The 19,021-nt window shown below is 57.0% G+C and overlaps 1 long non-coding RNA gene and 1 gene segment (V, D, J or C); one reads left to right on the forward strand and one right to left on the reverse strand.

Annotated features, from left to right (window-relative positions):
- The window catches only part of LOC101957805 (immunoglobulin gamma-1 heavy chain-like), a 203,225-nt gene that overhangs the window by 79,205 nt on the left and 104,999 nt on the right, over positions 1 to 19,021 (reverse strand).
- On the forward strand, positions 12,140 to 17,495 carry LOC144377986 (uncharacterized). Its single transcript, XR_013439372.1, has 2 exons — positions 12,140 to 13,664; positions 14,535 to 17,495. It is a non-coding gene; the product is annotated as an uncharacterized LOC144377986 (long non-coding RNA).

Genomic DNA, 19,021 nt, shown 5'->3' on the forward strand with positions numbered 1-19,021 from the left:
CCATGGGGTCGTGTGTCTGGGCTCTGCTGGCCCCACCCCAGCCCCAGCTCTGGCCTCCCCAGGATGCTCTGTGGTGTCCCCCAGGTGCAGGAGCAAGCCAGTGCCACCCCTCCTGTGTGGGGTCCTTGGCCAAAGTCCCTTCACCAGGATGGGGGAAGCCTCTGCCAGGTCTCAGGGTGCCCGGCAGAGACTACTACACCTACTCACAGCCTGGGGCTCCTGTCCCTACCTAGGTAGCACAGAACAGGGGACACGGTCTGCCTTGAGCCACAGCTGGCCTCTGCATTACCCCCAGCAACAGGAAGGACATCTCCCTCTGCCACCTAAGTAGTTAGTTCTGGATCCTCTAGGGATGGAACGTGCTTCCTGGAGTAGATCTCAGCTCCAGCAGGGTCTGGGTGGTGGGAGCTCTAACAAAGGGCAATAGGAGGTGACTGAGGCCTTGGACCAGGGGCACAGGAGGAGGAAGACAGGAGGTGACTGAGGACTAGGAACAGGGGCACAGGGGAATGAACACAGGAGGTGACTGAGGACTAGGAACAGGACACAAGAGGATGAAGACAGGAGGTGATTGAAGGCTAGGAACAGGGGCACAGGAGGATAAAGATAGGAGGTGACTGAGGACTAGGAACAGGGGCACAGGAGGATGAGGACAGGATGGGACTGAGGACTAGGAACAGGGACACAGGAGGATGAAGACAGGAGGTGACTGAGGACTAGGAACAGGACACAGGAGGATGAAGACAGGAGGTGATTGAAGGCTAGGAACAGGGGCACAGGAGGATAAAGATAGGAGGTGACTGAGGACTAGGAACAGGGGCACAGGAGGATGAAGAATGGAGGTGACTGAGGACTAGAAACAGGGGCACAGGAGGATGAAGAATGGAGGTGACTGAGGACTAGAAACAAGGGCACAGGAGGATGAAGACAGGAGGAGACTGAGGACTAGGAACAGGGGCACAGGAGGTGAGGACACAGGTGACTGAGGCTTAGATCCAGGGGCAAAGGAGGTGAGGACACAGGTGACTGAGGCCTAGGTCCAAGGGCACAGGAGGTGAGGACACAGGTGACTGAGGACTAGGAACAGGGGACACAGGAGGATGAAGACAGGAGGTGACTGAGGACTAGGACCAGGGACACTGGAGGATGAAGACAGGAGGTGACTGATGTCTAGGACCAGGGGCACAGGAGGAGGAAGACAGGAGGTGACTGAGGACTAGGAACAGGACACAGGAGGATGAGGACAGGATGGGACTGAGGACTAGGAACAGGACACAGGAGGATGAAGACAGGAGGTGACTGAGGACTAGGAACAGGACACAGGAGGATGAAGACAGGAGGTGATTGAAGGCTAGGAACAGGACACAGGAGGATGAAGACAGGAGGTGATTGAAGGCTAGGAACAGGGACAGGAGGATGAAGACAGGAGGTGACTGAGGACTAGGAACAGGACACAGGAGGATGAAGACAGGAGGTGACTGAGGACTAGGAACAGGACACAGGAGGATGAAGACAGGAGGTGACTGAGGACTAGGAACAGGACACAGGAGGATGAAGACAGGAGGTGATTGAAGGCTAGGAACAGGGACAGGAGGATGAAGACAGGAGGTGACTGAGGACTAGGAACAGGGACACAGGAGGATGAAGACAGGAGGTGACTGAGGACTAGGAACAGGGGCACAGGAGGATGAAGACAGGAGGTGACTGAGGACTAGGAACAGGGGCACAGGAGGTGAGGACACAGGTGACTGAGGCTTAGATCCAGGGGCACAGGAGGTGAGGACACAGGTGACTGAGGCTTAGGTCCAGGGGCACAGGAGGTGAGGACACAGGTGACTGAGGCCTAGGTCCAGGGTCACAGGAGGTGAGGACACAGGTGACTGAGGCCTAGGTCCAGGGACGCAGGAGGTGAGGACACAGGTGACTGAGGCCTAGGTCCAGGGGTACAGGAGGTGAGGACAAAGGTGACTGAGGCTTAGGTCCAGGGTCACAGCAGGTGAGGGCACAGGTGACTGAGGCCTAGGCACATGGGCACAGGAGGTGAGGACACAAGTGACCGAGGCTTAGGTCCAGGGTCACAGCAGGTGAGGGCACAGGTGACTGAGGCCTAGGACCAGGGGCACAGGAGGTGAGGACACAAGTGACCGAGGCTTAGGTCCAGGGTCACAGCAGGTGAGGGCACAGGTGACTGAGGCCTAGGTCCAGGGGCACAGGAGGTGAGGACAGGAGGAATGTGGCTTCATGGCTCTTCTTTCCTGTGTCTGGCCTCCTCAGTGGCATCGTGACAGAAGTGGGTCTTCCTCCTCTCTCTGGCTGTCCTGCTCAGGTGACCTCTGAACCTGCCCTCTGAGACTCACCTCCTCTGGGGCCCTCCTGTCTCTAGCCCTCTGAGGCTCTCCTCTAGTCTCTGCTGAGGAATTTGCTGGAGGAGAGGAGCCGCTGCGGGACCTGAGGAAGCACCATGTCTTGCTGTCTAGGTCCAGGGCTGCTGTCAGCTGCGGTGGCCTCCAGCCCTGCCCACCCCCAGGCCCCTGCCCCTCTGCTCTGCACCCTGCAGAGGAGCATCCTGACTGCAGGCACCATGTGCCCAGGCCGTCTGTAGGTCCTGCAGCTCCTCTTGGCCACAGTGTGACGGGGACTGGCCTGTGCAGACTGTGGAGCCTTTCAGAGGAAGCCCTGGGGGCCCTCCCTGCCTCTTCCCTGGGTGCAGTGGGAGCTGCTCTGGGAGCTGGGGTGCCTGTAACCCCCACCGTTGGCCTCTGGAGGCACACCTGTGTGACGGATGCAGTGACCTGGGTTATCTGCAGTTCTTGGCCTCCAGGCAAACTCCTTTGCCCTGAACTTTGCCCTAAGCCATGGGGACAGTGGGCCACACTGGGCGCTCAGCCCACAGCACCCGGAGGGAGAGCGGATGCCCCAGGAGGGCCGGGTACTGGGCCAGGCGCAGTGCTGCTCCTGGCCACCACAGGAGCCTGGCCACCCCAGCCACCGTGGCCGACTCCCGCTCTCCTCCTGGACTGGATGCCTCTGACTCCCTTGTGCCTGGCTCCTGCAGAAGGGACCCATCATACCTTCCTCGGGAGGGCACAGGGGAGTGGAGAGCAGGGAGTGCTCTGGCTCTGGGGAGGCCCCTGTGATCCCTGTTGTGGCTGTCACCTGCCCTGTGTTGGAGGCACCAGGTGTTCTGCAGAGGAGGCCTTGGGATGGGGCCGAGCTGAGACTCCCTCTGCTCCACCAAGTGCCCGGGCACCCTGCTGGCCTCAGGAGGACCCGGCATGGTGTGCTTCGGCAGGCCTGGAGTGGACAGGCCTGGAGTGCCCTTCCTGGGAGAGGCGATGTACGTGGCAGCGGTGTCTCTGAACCAAGCTGAGCCTCAGTGCATTTCTACCCTAGTTCCCAAGGACAGGCCTCCGCTCCCTCCTGCCAGAGTCCAGCAGAAGTGCCTGCCCTGAGCCAGCCTGGGAGACTAGGCTGGCGAGGGCAGGGTACCGGAGCACGCAGCTTGGAGACTGGCTGGCGGCTGCTCCTTCTGCCTTCCTTGGACCCCTCCCTACAGGACAGGGAAGGGGAGAAGGTGCAAGAATGACCTGACCCTGCAGTGGACTTTGAGATGGCGTCAGGAGGATGCTCAGATCCCCTGGAGGTTTCCTCAACTCCTCCCACTGCCCCATCTGCCCTAGGACTCCCGGGATGCACCGAGTTGGGGTGTCTCGGCCAGTGAGGACCACTCGCTGTCTGATCTGTGAGCAGGGGCTGGCTTCTCTTCACTGCAGGGGGATCCTGAGCCCTTTCTCCTGGGAGGAACTGATGGGCAGGACTAGCTGGAGCCAGGCAGTGGCCGCCTGGGCTGGAGCCGACCCTGGACCCCCTTCTCTCCAAAGGCTTGACTGCATTTCACACTCTGTGCTCTGTATTTGAACATCCCCAAGGAGTCCGCAATCCATTGTCAAGGGTTCTTTTCTTTTTGTCTGCTTTGGTCACCTTTAAACTAGAGCTTCTAGAACGTCCTCTGGGCTGCGCTCTGCACACTGCTCCAGTCCTCGGGGTGCATGGGCTGGGACAGCTGGCTGCTCCTCCAGCATCTGTGGCTTCATCAGCAACCCATCTCCTTGGAGAGGGTGTGCAGTGTCCATGAGCTCCGGCAGCCACACTGATGTCCTCTGGCTTGTGGTGCTATGGGCTGAGGCCACCAGCTGCTTGTGTGGAATATGCACGCTGTGGGGAGACGGTGTCCTTCCAGCTGAGGCCACTTGAGCTGCAGTCCTCTCTGCCCCAGTCCCAACACTATCTTGGCTCCTGGCCTGGCTTCTCTAAGCCACTTTCTCCTCCTCCCCTCCTGCCCTCTTGCCTTCCTCCTTCTCCTGCTCCTTCTCCTCCTCCTCCTGTTCCCCCTCCTATTCCTCCTTCTGCACCACCTCTTCTTCTTCTTCTTCCTTCTCCTCCTCTTCTTTCTCCACCTCTTTCTTCTCTTGCTCCTCCTCCTACTACTACTCTACTTCTCCTCCTCCTCTTCCACCTCCTCCTCCACCACCTCTTCTTCCTCCTCCTCCTCCTTCTCCTCCTCTTCTTTCTCCACCTCTTCCTTCTTCTGCTCTTCCTCCTCCTACTATTTTACTTATCCTCCTACTCCTCTTCCTCCTCTTCCACCTCTTCTTTCTCCTATTCTTCCTTCTCCTGTTCCTGCTCCTCTTTCTCTTCCTCCTTCTCCTCCTCCTCCTCCTCCTCCTCCACCTCTTCTTTTTCTTCCTCCTCTTCCTTTTCACCTCTTCTTCCTCCTCTTGTTCTTCTTCTTATTCCTCCTCCTCCTCCTCCTTCTTCTTGGTATTGGGGATTAGACCCAGGGGTGCTCTACCCCTGAGCTCTACTCCAGACCTTTTTATTTTACTTTGACACAGGGTCTCTCTAAGTCACCGAGGCAGGCCTTGAACATGGACCTGGGTGACTCAGGTCATGGGCATGGCCCCTGCCTCTTACTCTTGGAGGAGGCTTGGTGGCCTAGATACACGCTCTTGTCCCCCCTCAGCATCCTGCAGAGGCCACCTGTTGTTCTGGTGTCCAGTGTGGCTGGTGAGAGGCCCAGGTCAGCCCATGTCCTTTGTAGAGGTGATCTGGTGTCCTTGCATGTGCTCAGACGAATGATTTCCAAAATTAACTGTTAAAAGCCACTGAAGAGGAATAATAGTTAAAATGTCACTGAAAACTCTGCCTTGAAATAGAGTTGGACATTCTGTGTGTTGGGGGGAAATGGCCAGGGTTAGGGGACGACTTGCCTGGTGTTCGTACTGCTCTCTTGTCCAGGGATGGGCCTGAGCGATGGCCGCTCTCCACCTGACTCTGTGTGCCACCTCTCTTCAGTCTGCAGTGTCTAATGGGCTCTGCGTGTCCCCTCAGTCACCTCCCCCTCCAAGTCTCTTTCCCTCAGGCTCATTCCACTGTGGACCTGAAATCTCCTTTTAAATTTTGCTTCTTTCCATGGCCTTAGCCAGGTCCATGTGCCTCTCTGTCCTGTCCTTCTTGGGCCTAGCACTTGGGGTCTGGTTTTCCTCATGGCTCCTGTCACTGCATCACTTGCCCTGGGCCTGAAGTCACTTGCGAAGCTCTGGGGCGGTGCTTTCCTGGGAACAGGCTGTTGGTGGCTGCTTTTCCTGCTGTCTGTGAGGCTGACACAGTTCACGCGAATCCTGTTGCCTGAAGCTCACTCCTCTGGCTGGCTCTTTGTGGGACCTTCCTTGGTTGGGCAGGAGAGCAGTTCGGGGGTTCCATTCTCGCTCTGGGGTCACAGTGGAGTAAGGACTGTGTCCTGGACATGTGTCCCCAGGCACATCTCTGCAGGCCCAGTGACTCTGCACCTCAGAGCCCACGGGCAAGGCCTCTGTGCCTTGCTGGCTCATCCTGAGGCCTGTGCCACACCGGCAGGTCACACCTGTGCTGGGTGCCCTGTGTTCTGGTTTCCTACATTAAGGGTGTCCAGTGTGGCTGGTGAGAGGAGTTCATCCAGGGAAACCAAAGCCCGTGCTGAAGGGGAGTCACTGCCCTGTCCTTGGCCCCAACCTGGACTGAAGAAAGGAGGGGAAAACATGGCTGAGTGTCGGTGGAGGATGCTGGGCCTCCCAGAGTTAGATTCTGTCCTCGCAGCCCGTGATGAACCCCAAGAGCATCAGGCCAAAGGATTGAGGCCAGGCACAGCACGCAGCCCCACCTTCTAGTGGAGCCTGAAGAAGGGAAGGGTGGTGGCCCAGGTGGGAGTGGGCAGAGGGTGAGGGAGGGCCCCAGAGACACACTCCATTAGGGGCCAGGGCTCAAGGCGGTCTTACAGCATAGTGGCTACAGGGGATGACAATGTAATTTTACGTATTTATTTTTTCGACCAGGGATGGAACTCAGAGGTGCTCTACCAGTAAACCACATCCGCAGACCTTTTAATGTTTTATTTTGAGACCGACTCTCCCTAAGTTGCTTAGAGCCTCACTAAATTGCTGAGGCTGGCCTTGAACTTGTGATTCTCTGTCCTTACCCCCCTAAACTGCCGGGATTACAGGCATGTGCCACAGACCCATCATATAACATGTTCTTGAAACTCTCTAAGAATGTAGAATTTAAGTGTTCTTATCACAAAGAATAAGTATGCATCTATTAATTGGTTCAATGTGGCCATTGCCAAAAATGTATACATATATATTATCAAAAAATAAATTATTTTAAAAAAGAAAAACAACGTAACTCTACATTTTACCTCTGCAGAGTATTGTAGTCAGCCTTTTTGTTTCTGTGATTAAAAAAGAAAACAAAACAAACCAACCTGGCAAGGACAATTTTAAAGCAGGAAAGTTTATTTGCTCATGGTTTCAGAGGTCTTAGTCCATAGACCACCGACACCACAGCTCTGGGCTTGAGGTGATGCAGAACCTCATGGCAGAGGGAGTGGCCAAGAGGAAGCAGAAAGAGCTCCTGCTCCACAGGGACAAAGTGTGACCCAAAGGCACACCCAGTGACCTATTCCTCCAGCCCCACTGTACTGCCTGCAGTCACCACCAGGTAACCCATGTCAGTGGGTCAGTGCACCGACTAGGTTACAGTCCCCTAACCTGATCATTTCACTTCAGTGTTCTGCAACGTCTCATAGGTGAGGCTGGGGGACAACATATCCAGACCTGGCCCCCAGAGTCCGTTTCCTAATGCACTCCATTTCCAAGAACCCCACTGTCTCAACAGTTAAACACTGTCCCAAAGTCCAAGTCCAATCTCTCCTCTGAGACTCAAGGTAGACTTCAGTGAAAGCTCCTGAAGATATCAAAAGCCAGTTATGTGGAACAAATTTATATAAAGGCACAGAGTCGACATTTCCATTTCATAAGGAGAAACAGGGGCACAGAAAGAAGGTCTGTGACCAAGGCAAGACTGAAATCCATCGGGGCCACCAGTCCTGGAGCTCCACGTCCAGCATCTGGGCACAAGGCATGTTGATGATGTGTCCAAAGGGCTTGGGTAGCTCGGCCCCATGGCTTTGCTGGTTGCAGCCCAAGGGGCCTCTCTCCTGCCTGTCTCTGTTCACCTCCTGCAGCTTTCCCCAGCCCTGGAATTTCTCAATCTTGGAGGTCTCCACTGCAGCTTTAGCTTCCTGCTCACATCTCCACACATCACCCTCTAAGAGGCTGCCCACAGGGACTCTGACCCTGGGCACTATGCCTGGCCTCCTAGGCCTTCCTTTGACACCTCAGTGGAAGCCACAATGACCCCCTCCAGCATCCTGCCATCCTGCAGAACCAGAACCACATGGTTGATGCCAAGGTCTGCTACTATCTTGAGCAGTAGCTAAGTCTCCAGGGACCATGAGGCAGATTTCCCTGAGTGCTAGGTGGCTGAGCATGGGAAATAACCTCCCAGGCTCCCTCCCACTACCTGTGCAAGCAGGGAGCCTCACTGGCCTCTTCTCAAAGGAACCTTTACCTCTAACTCCCTTGAGCCTCAGGTGGTGTGATCTTGAGGTGCCCTCAAGCCATCTTTTCTATTGTCTATGGGTAAAGAATTAGCATCTCTTTCATGGCTACAATCTCTTTAACTACCACAACTTCCTTAGCCCCCATTGTATTTGCCAAACTACAAGTTTTTTAAAAAACCTTTCTGTTCCTTATTATCACAGTAAACTTGGCTAAAAGCTGCCAGAAATATTCTTGCCATTGCCAAGCAAAGCCAACATCTCTGCAGCAGCAGCAGCAGCAGCAGCCTGTGTCCCCTGATCCTATGAGACCTGGCACTGTCCACCTGGATACTCACAGATCGAGGGCTGGGCCCTGTAGGTGGCCCGTGACATGTGGCTCTGATGAGTGGCTGTCAGTCAGGCTTCCCATGACCCTCTTGGGATGAGGCCCTGGTGTGTGCAGGGCAGCCCCAGGTTGGCACAAAGCTGCATCTGCCCATGTGCTGTCCTGTGCAGAACAGGAGGGAAGGAGGGCCTGGCAGGAAGGGGTGGCCGGAAGGGGGCTCTCCCTGAGCTGGCCCGGAACTTATCTGCTTCCTGTGAGCTGAGGTGCCCAGGGGGAGGGTGGCATCTCTTGTGGCCTAGTCTGGCTGAGCTCCAGACTCCAGGAGGGCAGGGCATTGGGTCTCTGAACCTGGAGGGTGGGGTCAGGCTGCTCTGGGCCCTCTGTCCCCACCTGCAAGCAGCACTGGCTCCTTCTCTCAGGAAGGGAGGCAGGTGAGTGGCCCCTGAGTCCTGCAGGTGGAGGCCCCAGACCCTTTTGGCGGGTGTGGGTTGTGCTGCCCAGCTGCTGTGGGCAGTTCTGGGCAGAGCTCTTCTCACTGGGGTAGATCCCAGCTCTATCCACTGTGACTCAGGGCTGCTCAGAATCTGTTCAGGACGTCAGGCCTTTCTTGGTGAGCAGTAAGTAAGGGTCTCACGTGAGTAGGGCTGGGGTGTCAGCTGGGCTCTGGGTGGCTTCCGGGCAGGTTTTATGTGTGACATGTGGCACTGTGAGCCCCAGCCACTATAATATGCACAGTGTCTCAGGCCTGCACAAATTCCCTTCCACCTGCCAGGAGGGCCCAGCCCAGGGAGGGGTCTCTCCTGGCTGCAGCGTGAGTAGGGGGATGTCTCCTGGCCTGAGTTCCGAGTTCTGGCATGGGCTGTCCTTCTTCTCCTTGAATGCAGAGTGGTCATGGAGTCCTTGGGGAGGTGTCCGCTGGCCTGCACTCTGACCCAAATGCCTCCTCTTGCCCGTGGAGCTGTCCTGGGGTGCTTCTGGCTTGCTGGGACCCTGTGGGGCCAGCTAGTCCACCTCACAGGGACATAAACACCAGCAGAAACCCCAGGCCTGTGGGGTCCCTGTAGGTGGGCTCAGTGTCCCTCTTGGTCCTGTCTACCTGTGAGGAGTTATCCCTGGACCACTGGGTTCTTCTCTCCTGAACTCTAAAGTTTCTGGTCTTAGCACACGTGGATCCCCTGGGGTATTCGGCCCTGTCCTGTTTGTACAAGTCAGCTGCCTGCCAGCCTGTCCTCCTCCCAGGTCTCAGCTTGGGCTGGCCAGGTCAGAGCCAAGGCTCTAGCCCATACCCTGGGGCTTCAGTGTCCAGCCAAATCGTTCTCTAGAGCTCAGGTGCAGGTGCTATGGGGTGTCGGGTCCATCCAATGGGAGGTGTCTGCTACCCGACTGGTCACTTTTAGGTGAGGGCTGGGCTTGTCATGGAGCTTTTTGACCTGGCTGGGGTAACTGGGCGGTGTCCCACTGTGAGAGAATCCCTTGCAGAACCTCCCTCCAGCCCCCAGCACTGGGCATGGGGTGAGCCTGTAGGCCCCAGAGCAAGGGTGGGAGCCGGGGTGGGTGACCTCAGTTGAGCACCTGGACTCAACTGGGAATAGTTGGAGGCCCCAGACCCTTTTGGTGGGTGTGGGTTGTGCTGCCCAGCTGCCGTGTGCAGTTCTGGGCAGCGCTTCACACTGTGGTAGTTCCAGCTATATCCACTGTGATTCAGGGCTGCTCAGAATCTGTTCAGGACGTCAGACCTTTCTTGGTGAGCAGTAAGGAAGGGTCTCACGTGAGTAGGGCTGGGTAGACTGGCTCATTGGGAGGGGGGATGTGGGCGACAGGCGTGGGCCATCTGTGGCCAGGCAGAAACAAGGGGCGGGGAGGTGGCCGGTACCTTGTCCTGGGGGTCGTCTCAGCAAGGACAGCAGATGGTTAGGTGTTTGCTCTGCAGCCTGCACCTGGGAGCCGACGTGGCCAAACGCAGTCAGCACTTCACAGTGCACCGTGACACAGCCTCGTAGCAGATCACCTAGGCGCCCTGTGCCCACATGCCACCCTCCTGGATGGTGTCCCCACTGTTCTGTGGAAGGGGACATGAGCAGAGAAGAGAGGGGAGGGAGAGACGCCGTCCCCGGAGAGAGTGCTGGGAGGGCCCCCCAGGTGACTGTCCTCCCTGTTCACACTCTGAGGGTTCCCCAGGAGCTCTGTGAGGAGTGGCTCCTGTCCCTGTGGCTTTCAGCAGGGTGAGTGGAGCCCCTCTGCCCCCATAAGGGCCTCTGGGTTGCGGACATGTGGCTGGGACATCTGGGCATTCGTAACCTTTTCTGCCTTGGACACTGGGGGCCACCAGGGGCTGGGTGTGTTCAGCCACCTTGTTCTGGAGCCTGCTCTGGCTCTCCAGCTCCAACAGCAGCTGCTGAGGAGTCAGTACCCTCCTAGGTCTATTGGGAGAACCAGTGGAGGTGACCAGCTCAGCCCTAAGGAGTGGCAATGGCTTTGGGACATGGGTCACATCACTGTGGTATCTGCTATCCACTGACACAGTGACAGAGGCCCCAACAATATGGTCTGTCCCCAGGGCCTGCGGTAGTCTGCCCCATCTCCCCTGGGCCCCTCAGGAGGATGTGCTCTGGATGGTGAGCTGTAGGTGGGGCTGGGAGGACATCCCCCAGAACTGACCTGAGTCCCCCTGAGGCCCAGATCGTAGCAGGAAGGGGTTCAGCTGCAGGCTGGTCCCCAAAGCATGATGTAGCTAGGGTGCCGGGCCAATTGGTCACCTGGGTCCTGGCCTCTGCCCTGAACCTATTTCCCTGCTGTAGGGGGTGAGGGTGGAGCCTGGGGAGGGCCAGTGCCCGTGGGGCCCGTGAGCCCTGGAGTAGCCTGCGGGCCTCTTAGCTCCTGCTGGTTTCTAGGGCCCTGGGCCTGGGTCCCTCTCCGCTCAGGCCTGGCCCTGTAGTGGCCTGTCTCAGATCACCGGGGGGTGTCCCTCTGTGCTTCTCGCACCTGTTCCTGACTGAGTGGAGCCTGGAGAGTTACCTGCTCTCTCAGAGGCAAAGGACTCTGGGGGTCCTTCCAGTTGGGAGGTTTGGGGGTGCAGTCCACTGATTCAGGCCAGGATGAGGCTGGAGGCCTCTGGGTCCTGGGGTGGAGAGCTGGCTCCGCTTCTGCTGGGGCTGCTGGGCTCTGTGGAGAAGCTGCTGGAGGCCAAGGGCAAGGTGCTCTACGTGGCTGTGCAGTCACCTCAAACCCCAAAGCCTCCAGCTGGTGGGCTCCTGCTGTGCACGGGCTCCAGCTGGTGGGCAGAGATGCTGGGACCTGGATGTGGACTCTCCAGTGCCGGCCCCTGGTGCCCACAGGGCTGTGAGCTCAAGACGCCCTTGGTTCTCGGGGTTTTTGCTGCTGGGTCTACCACTGTGGTAGTATAGTAATACCCAGTAATTTCATCGTAGTAGCTGTACACAGTAGGAGAGCCCTTCACAAAAAGCCCTGGTGACAGAGGCCCCTCCCAACTCCTGGGCCAGGCTTGCAGCAAGTGCACAGATAGCAGTGCCCAGTCACTGACCAGTACGTGGGGGTCAGGCCACTTCCTGGAAAGTCCTGTGGTGACCTCCTGCTGGGGGTGGACAGGAGGCAGGCCCCTCTGTAGCCACAGCCATGGGCAGGAGTGAAGGTGTGGGGATGTCCCACAGGGCTGTGTTGATGCAGAGTGTGTCCCTCCAGGTCCCCAAGGACTGCACTGGGGGGTCCTGAGGGAGGAAGACAGGATCTCTGGAAGCATCCGTGTCTTGGAGTGTGGAGCTGGAAGCTCTGTTAGGTTCCCCTGGTGAGTCGAGTGTGGTGGATGGTGTGTGGGTGTGGGGTGGGGTGCTCAGTGTGGGCGTAGGGTGAGGGTGGGGTATCTGCGGTTGCCGACAGGCAGGCCGTGACCAGGGGCTGGGCAGAGCCAGTGCACGGGGCCAACCCCTTCCTGGAGGCTGCTGCAGACAGGGGTTCCTGGGCTTCCAGAGGGCATTTTGGAGTGCCCAGCTGTGGCCCCCTGTGTTCACCAATCTCAAGCGGGGAGCCTGCTGGGCAGCCGCCCGGGCACCAGCACTCTGGGACAGTGGTCCACTTCACCTTTTGAATACAGGTTTTGTTGCTTTGAGGATTAAAAGGGCAGTTTTTTTCTCTCTTCTCCCCTCTTCCCTCCCTAAGGACATGGGGGACTGTGTTGTCTTTTGTCCCCCTAGGTGATTGTCCTTGACACCCCCACCTCAGGAAGGAGGTGTCTGCTGAGGATGTAAGAAGTGAATTGCAACTCACTTCAGGGCACAGCTGGGACCTGGCCGGGCACAGCTGGCCTGTAGCCTTGAATGGCTCCTTAAAGCCCTGGGCTTCCCTGAGGGGCAGAACCTCAGCCTCTGGGACTGAGGCCTCTGTGCTTCTCCTTTGCTCCTCCCTTTCCTTTTCCTGAAAACCATTTCCTCGTTATTAAATCGGCGTATACTGGCATCCGGGACAAGGACTGAGCTCTCTGTGACAGTCTGGGTGAGTGCAGTGGAGCTCCTGCACCACCTTGGTGGGCTTGGGGACAGGACCCTGGTGGTGAGGCCTGCTGGGTCTGGGGGAGCTGGCGGAGGGGCTTCCTTTGGCGACTGCTGCCACTGGGGGATCGCAGGCTGCACCACTGCATGACCACTGCCCTCAAGGGGTGTGGCCAGTTCAGAACCCTTGGCATGGTGCCAGCAGGGAGCGCTGGGCTCTGGCCTCCCATGGGGGTTTTGGAGGACACTGAGATCAGGTAATGTCACAGTTTACAGCCTCAGCTGCTGTTCCACTGCCAGCCAGCAGCAGAAGGGGACCTGGGATCTCAGAGTGGCCTGGGCAGCCAGTGCCCCATGGTGTCCTACTGGGAGCACTGGGAAGACCTGTCCTTGCAGGTGGCCAAAGACCTGCTTAGTGGTGTCCTGGGCTCCACTGCAGGCCAGGGTCTCCCCCTGAAGGCACCACCCTTTGTGCTGCCTTCCTGGTGGATAAATTGCCCCCCACATCTGGGTGGGGCACTCTGGGCCTTGTTCACTCCTTCAGGGAGCAGGTGCCTCTACCCAGGAAAGCCTGAGGTGGGCGAGGTCGGGGCCACCTCTTGGTGGCCGACCCAGGACTCTGGATCTGAGAAATGCTCCTGGCATCTGGAGGTGAGTGTGAAGGCACCACAGGCTTGGTGTCCCAGGACACAGCTCTGGGGTGCTGCCTGGGCGGAGTGGCACTCACTGGCTGCGTTCAGGCCTCCGGACTTGGGCCCTTCTCTAAAGTCTATCTGGAATTGACCACCCTTGTGACCAGAGGTCTTGCTGGTTCTTACTCCCAGAGGACCTTCCCCATCCTGGATGCACTGTGCTCTTGGTACAAATCCAGTCCCAGTGGAATCTGGAGCAGGCACAGGTGAGGTGTAGGTGCAGGGAAGGGCCAGGTGCAGGGAGGGCCAGGTGCAGAGGAGGCCTGTGAAAGGAAAGTGACCACAACACTTGGAGTGACCAAGAGATCTTTACTGCAGCAGTGAGAAGGAGGAGAGAGAGAGGGAGAGAGAGAGAGAGAGAGAGAGAGAGAGAGAGAGAGAGAGAGAGAGAGAGAGAGAGAGAGAGCGAGCAAGAGACAGGGAGAGAGGGAGAGTGAGAGAGTGAGAGAGTAAAAGTGAGAGAGAGCAAGAGAGCAAAAAGCAAGAGAGGGGGGAGTGGCAGGAGGGAATTTTTATAGCCCAAATCTAATGGGGTCTCTGGGTCTGCAAGCTGCCTTGTTGGCTTACAGTGATCGGATCATATGGTAGTTTCTAAGGGTTTCATCTTATGCCTTCAGGAAGATGGGGCCGGGTCAGATGTGGGTTTCCTAGACGGGTGGGGCTCAAGTGTACAGCCTCAATGGGGTTGAGTGTTCAGACTTGATGCAAACAGGAGATAAAGGACCAGACAGGGTGGGGGTTTGAGTTCCCTTGTTATCTTGCAGCTAACATTCCAGGTACAAGGAGGCCCATGTGCAGGGGAGGGGCAGGTGGAGAGGAGGCCCAGGTCCAGGGGAGGCCCAGGTGCAGAGGATGCCCATGTGCAGAGGAGGGTCAGGTGCTGAAGGGGTAGAGGAGCAGGGGAGGGGCAGGAACAGGGAGGGGCAGAGCAGGAGGCAGGAGCAGGTCAGTGGGTTGGTTCTTTCTTTCATTAGCTGAAATTCATTGCATTCTAATGATATTAGTCCTTTACTGTTGGATTATTTTTTCTATATTTATTATTGGCTTTAACCTTCAATGGTGTTTGAAATGTTCAGAATCTTACAGAAAAAGCGTTGCGCAGTTTCACAATTTGGAGTATGAAGAGAAGCCTGTCCCACTTTGGGTGTTCTTTGGTCCATCCTGGATCCTGGCAGAGCCTCCATTTCCCTCCGGGGGCTGGTGAGATGTCAGTGCTCTTGGCTGAGAAGCAGGTACCTTGCAGGACCAACCCTCCAAGACTCCAGTGGGCTGGGACCCCAACCAACGAGTGTGTCTTTATTTCTATGATGGTGGCTGGGTGAGGAACATGCTCACCTGTCCAAGCCCAAAGAGTGGACTAGGAGACACGAGGGACAGCAGAAAGCAACGCTTAATTCAATGATGGTCTTGCAAGATCAGATGCCTGGTGGTCAGGGACCCCCAGACTGTGACCAACCAGTGTTTCATTTCCTGGAGAGCAGGTCCCTGGCAGGGGACATTGAAGTTATAGACATTGACACTATCTGAATTGCTAAAAGGAGAGGACTCATTATTATGGGCAATTGCCACCTCAACAAGCCAGTATGTCTAGGATGCAGGGCAGGACCAAAGGGCACAAGAACAAAGCGAAAATGAGTCCCAAAGGTGTAAAGGGGGGGTTTGAGAAGTAGAGGTCCAGTGGTCCATATTCGGAATACAGCATCCAGCCTTGACTGTGATGTCACATCCAGTCATTTTATCTACAGCCCCTCCCTTTCCCGCCCCAATTAGATCTAGCCAGTTGTGTAGGTGGAGCCCCAGCTCCCCCATGAGAGCCAGGGGCAGAGTGGTCTGGGGACAGAGCAGGTGCACTCTGCCCAGGTGTGAGGGAGCGCACCTTCTGCAGAAGCAGAGCCTGTCTGCCCAGCCACTTCCCAGCCCAGGTGGGATTCCTTGGGGCTCCAGGTGTTTCTAATAGGAGAACACCCCGAGTCCTGCATCCTGGTGCCACAGGGGAAGAGGGAAACCCCACACCTCGGTTCTTGTGTTCCAGTGAAAGACAATTCAAAGTCAGACACCAGCATCACGCAAGAGGACTGTGTCACAAGTGAAGGGGAGGGAAGGCCAAGGGAGCCCACAGAGCCCCCTCAGGGAGAGGGCGGCTCACCTCTGAGCAGGGAAGACAGAGGGGGTCAAACTCATCGTTTGCCTTGAGGACTGGGCCCCCGTCAGCCATCTTCCCTAATCCAGAGTCCACCTCCTCCTCCACCCCGGGAAGTGGAGCTTTTGACCCTAGCTGGTCCTCTCTGGAACGGTGGTGGTGGCCATCCTATTCCGGGGGCTTCAGTACAAGTGAACCCATGGTAATGTCACGGGGTCAGTCACTGGCCAGAAGTTACCCCAGTGGACCAGGGCTACTAGAGGAACCTCCCTTCCCCACAAGTGGGGACCCCTATCGCCAGGATCCCCCGCTGCACAGCAACCCCAGTGGACCCGCGAGAGTCAGGCCCCTGCACCCTTCCTCCTGGTGTGCTGTCCAGTTGGCTCCTTCGCTTCTGCTGGGCCGACATTGGCTTTTGTCCACTTTTAAAGAAGGTCATTTGAAGAAGACTCTGAAGTCATTTAAGGGACACCTGGGACCTAGTCACGTGTCTTTCTGCTCACTCCAGCTCTTTCCTCACACCGTGACCAGCTGCCTGGCCTGGAATGGCACCAGTGTCCAGTACTGCCCCTGGTGGCAGGTGGCCCTCCAGGCTTCCTGTTGGCCCACTGTGGGGTTTTGGAAGGCAGCCTTCTCAGCTCCTCTTTTCAGGTCACCTCTCGACCCCCAAGAGGCCAGCAGAGCCTCTCGTGGGGACCACTGCTTCTGCTGGTCTCGCGGGCAGCTTCTCTTCTGGGCAGCTTCGACTACTTGCTGTGTCTCCCAGGTTTCTGTGCTGAGCACTGTGGTTAGGGCTTTTCTTCTGGGCTGTGACCCAGTGACCAAGCACCTGTCCCCACAGTTGTCCAGACTGCCCCAGGCCATGCCCATCCTGATGGCCGTATGGTGGGGCCAGGGTCATACTTGGGACTGGGCCTCTAGGTCCAGGGAGAGTGATGGCTGTGTTACTGCGTGCTGTGTTGGGAGGGGACAGCAGAGCCCTTTCTGGAGGAATCCTACTGGACCCAGCCTCTGGCTAAGGGCCCCTTGTCCTCAGTTCTCCACGCCTTCCCAGCTTCTCACCTCCTGGAGCCATAGGGGAGTTGGATGTTTCTGGAACCCTCTGTGCTCCCTTGGAGGACCTTAAGGTAGGAAAATAGAAGGTTGGGAAAAGCCAGGTGCCATTGGTGATGACGACCTCACAGAAGTGACAAGGATGGCCCTGGGAAGGCTCTGTCACCTCCCTGCATTCCCTGGGCCTCAGCCAGTAGCGGGGCATATGGCCTTGGACTTCAGGCTGAATTCTGTACCTGCAGAGCTCCAGCATCCCCAGCAGAGCCTCCTTGGCCCCCAAGGGCTGCCCTTGCTGCCCATCTAGGATCCCAGGTGTCCAGGTGCTCAGGGCCCAGGGTGTAGAGAGTCAGATGTGACTGCTAGCTTGCAAACCTAATGCTTACTGTCCTTGATGGAGTCTGCCTGCACATGGGATGTTCTGTCAAGGTCTAGATAAGGTGACAGCAAGCAGACTTGCACAGGAGATGTTTGTTGTCTTTGATGGGGCTTCCTCACAAAGGAGAGGTTCCTTCAATGTGGATATAGGTAACAGGGGACAGCTTGAAAACGAGGTGTCTGCTGTCCTTGGGAGGACGTGCTCACAAATGGGATGTTTTGCAAAGTGGGCTAGGAGGGCACTGAGAAAATTCTTATCTGTTCTTAACAAAGAGCAGAGCTCAGCATGCTCCGGGCCAAGAGCAGATTAGCCATGAGAAGCGGGTCCCCTTTGATTAGAAAGGATGACTTCTGTATGCCATGTTTAACCAGCTGAAAGACCTGATCTATTGCTGTTGGAAGGCTGCCTTCTTTGTTCACTATACTATAAAAGATGCTGTATACAATAAAGGACGTTTTTTCTTCTGCTGCTTGGCTTCCTCTGCTCCTTCTTTCTTTCTCATGCTGACCTGCGAGTGAGTTACTTACAACACAGGGTGCAGTGCAGCTGGTTAAACATGCCAGCAGATGTGCCCATGATGTCCTCATGCAAATGTCAGCTGCTGGGGACCAGCCCAGGGCTGTGGGGAAGAGGGGCCACTCTAGGTGAGGCTCATGGCCTCTTCTTGTGGGCGCCCCTTGGCAGGGACTCGACAAATCAGACCCTTTCCAGTGGGCCCCTGCCCTGGGAGGTCTTCCTGCTCCACTCCTCAGTGGGCTTCCTTTCTGGGAGACCCCAAAGCTCCAAGACTCCCCTCTTTGGTCAATCTGTGAGGTACTCATACCTGTGTCCTCAGCCGCTTGTGCTTTGGGGGCAGTGTAGGGTCCTGGGCACCCTCCTTGTTCAGCCCACCTGCCCTTGTCCAGTAACATGGGGTCGTGTGTTGGGCTCTGCTGGCCCCACCCCAGCCCCAGCTCAGGCCTCCCCAGGATGTTCTGTGGTGTCCTTCAGGTCCCAGGAGCCAGCCAGGGCCACCCCTCCTGTGTGGGGTCCTTGGCCAAAGTCCCTTCACCAGGATGGGGGAAGCCTCTGCCAGGTCTCAGGGTGCCCGGCAGAGACTACTACGCCTACTCACAGCCTGGGGCTCCTGTCCCTACCTAGGTAGCACAGAACAGGGGACACAGTCTGCCTTGAGCCACAGCTGGCCTCTGCATTACCCCCAGCAATGGGAAGGACATCTCCCTGTGCCACCTAAGTAGTTAGCTCCGGATCCTCTAGGGATGGAACGTGCTTCCTGGAGTAGGTCTCAGCTCCAGCAGGGTCTTGGTGGTGGGAGCTCTAACAAAGGGCAATAGGAAGTGACTGAGGCCTTGGACCAGGGGCACAGGAGGAGGAAGACAGGAGGTGACTGAGGCCGTGGACCAGGGGCACAGGAGGAGGAAGACAGGAGGTGACTGAGGACTGGGAACAGGGACACAGGAGGATGAAGACAGGAGGTGACTGAGGACTAGGAACAGGGACACAGGAGGATGAAGACAGGAGGTGACTGAGGACTAGGAACAGGGATACAGGAGGATGAAGGTATGAGGTGACTGAGGACTAGGAACAGGACACAGGAGGATGAAGACAGGAGGTGACTGAGGACTAGGAACAGGGACACAGGAGGATGAAGACAGGAGGTGACTGAGGACTAGGAACAGGGACACAGGAGGATGAAGGTAGGAGGTGACTGAGGACTAGGAACAGGACACAGGAGGATGAAGACAGGAGGTGACTGAGGACTAGGAACAGGGACACAGGAGGATGAGGACAGGAGGGGACTGAGGACTAGGAACAGGGGCACAGGAGGAGGAAGACAGGAGGTGACTGAGGCCGTGGACCAGGGGCACAGGAGGAGGAAGACAGGAGGTGACTGAGGACTGGGAACAGGGACACAGGAGGATGAAGACAGGAGGTGACTGAGGACTAGGAACAGGGACACAGGAGGATGAAGACAGGAGGTGACTGAGGACTAG

This window comes from Ictidomys tridecemlineatus, chromosome 5, assembly GCF_052094955.1.
Source record: "Ictidomys tridecemlineatus isolate mIctTri1 chromosome 5, mIctTri1.hap1, whole genome shotgun sequence".
Lineage (NCBI taxonomy): Eukaryota > Metazoa > Chordata > Mammalia > Rodentia > Sciuridae > Ictidomys > Ictidomys tridecemlineatus.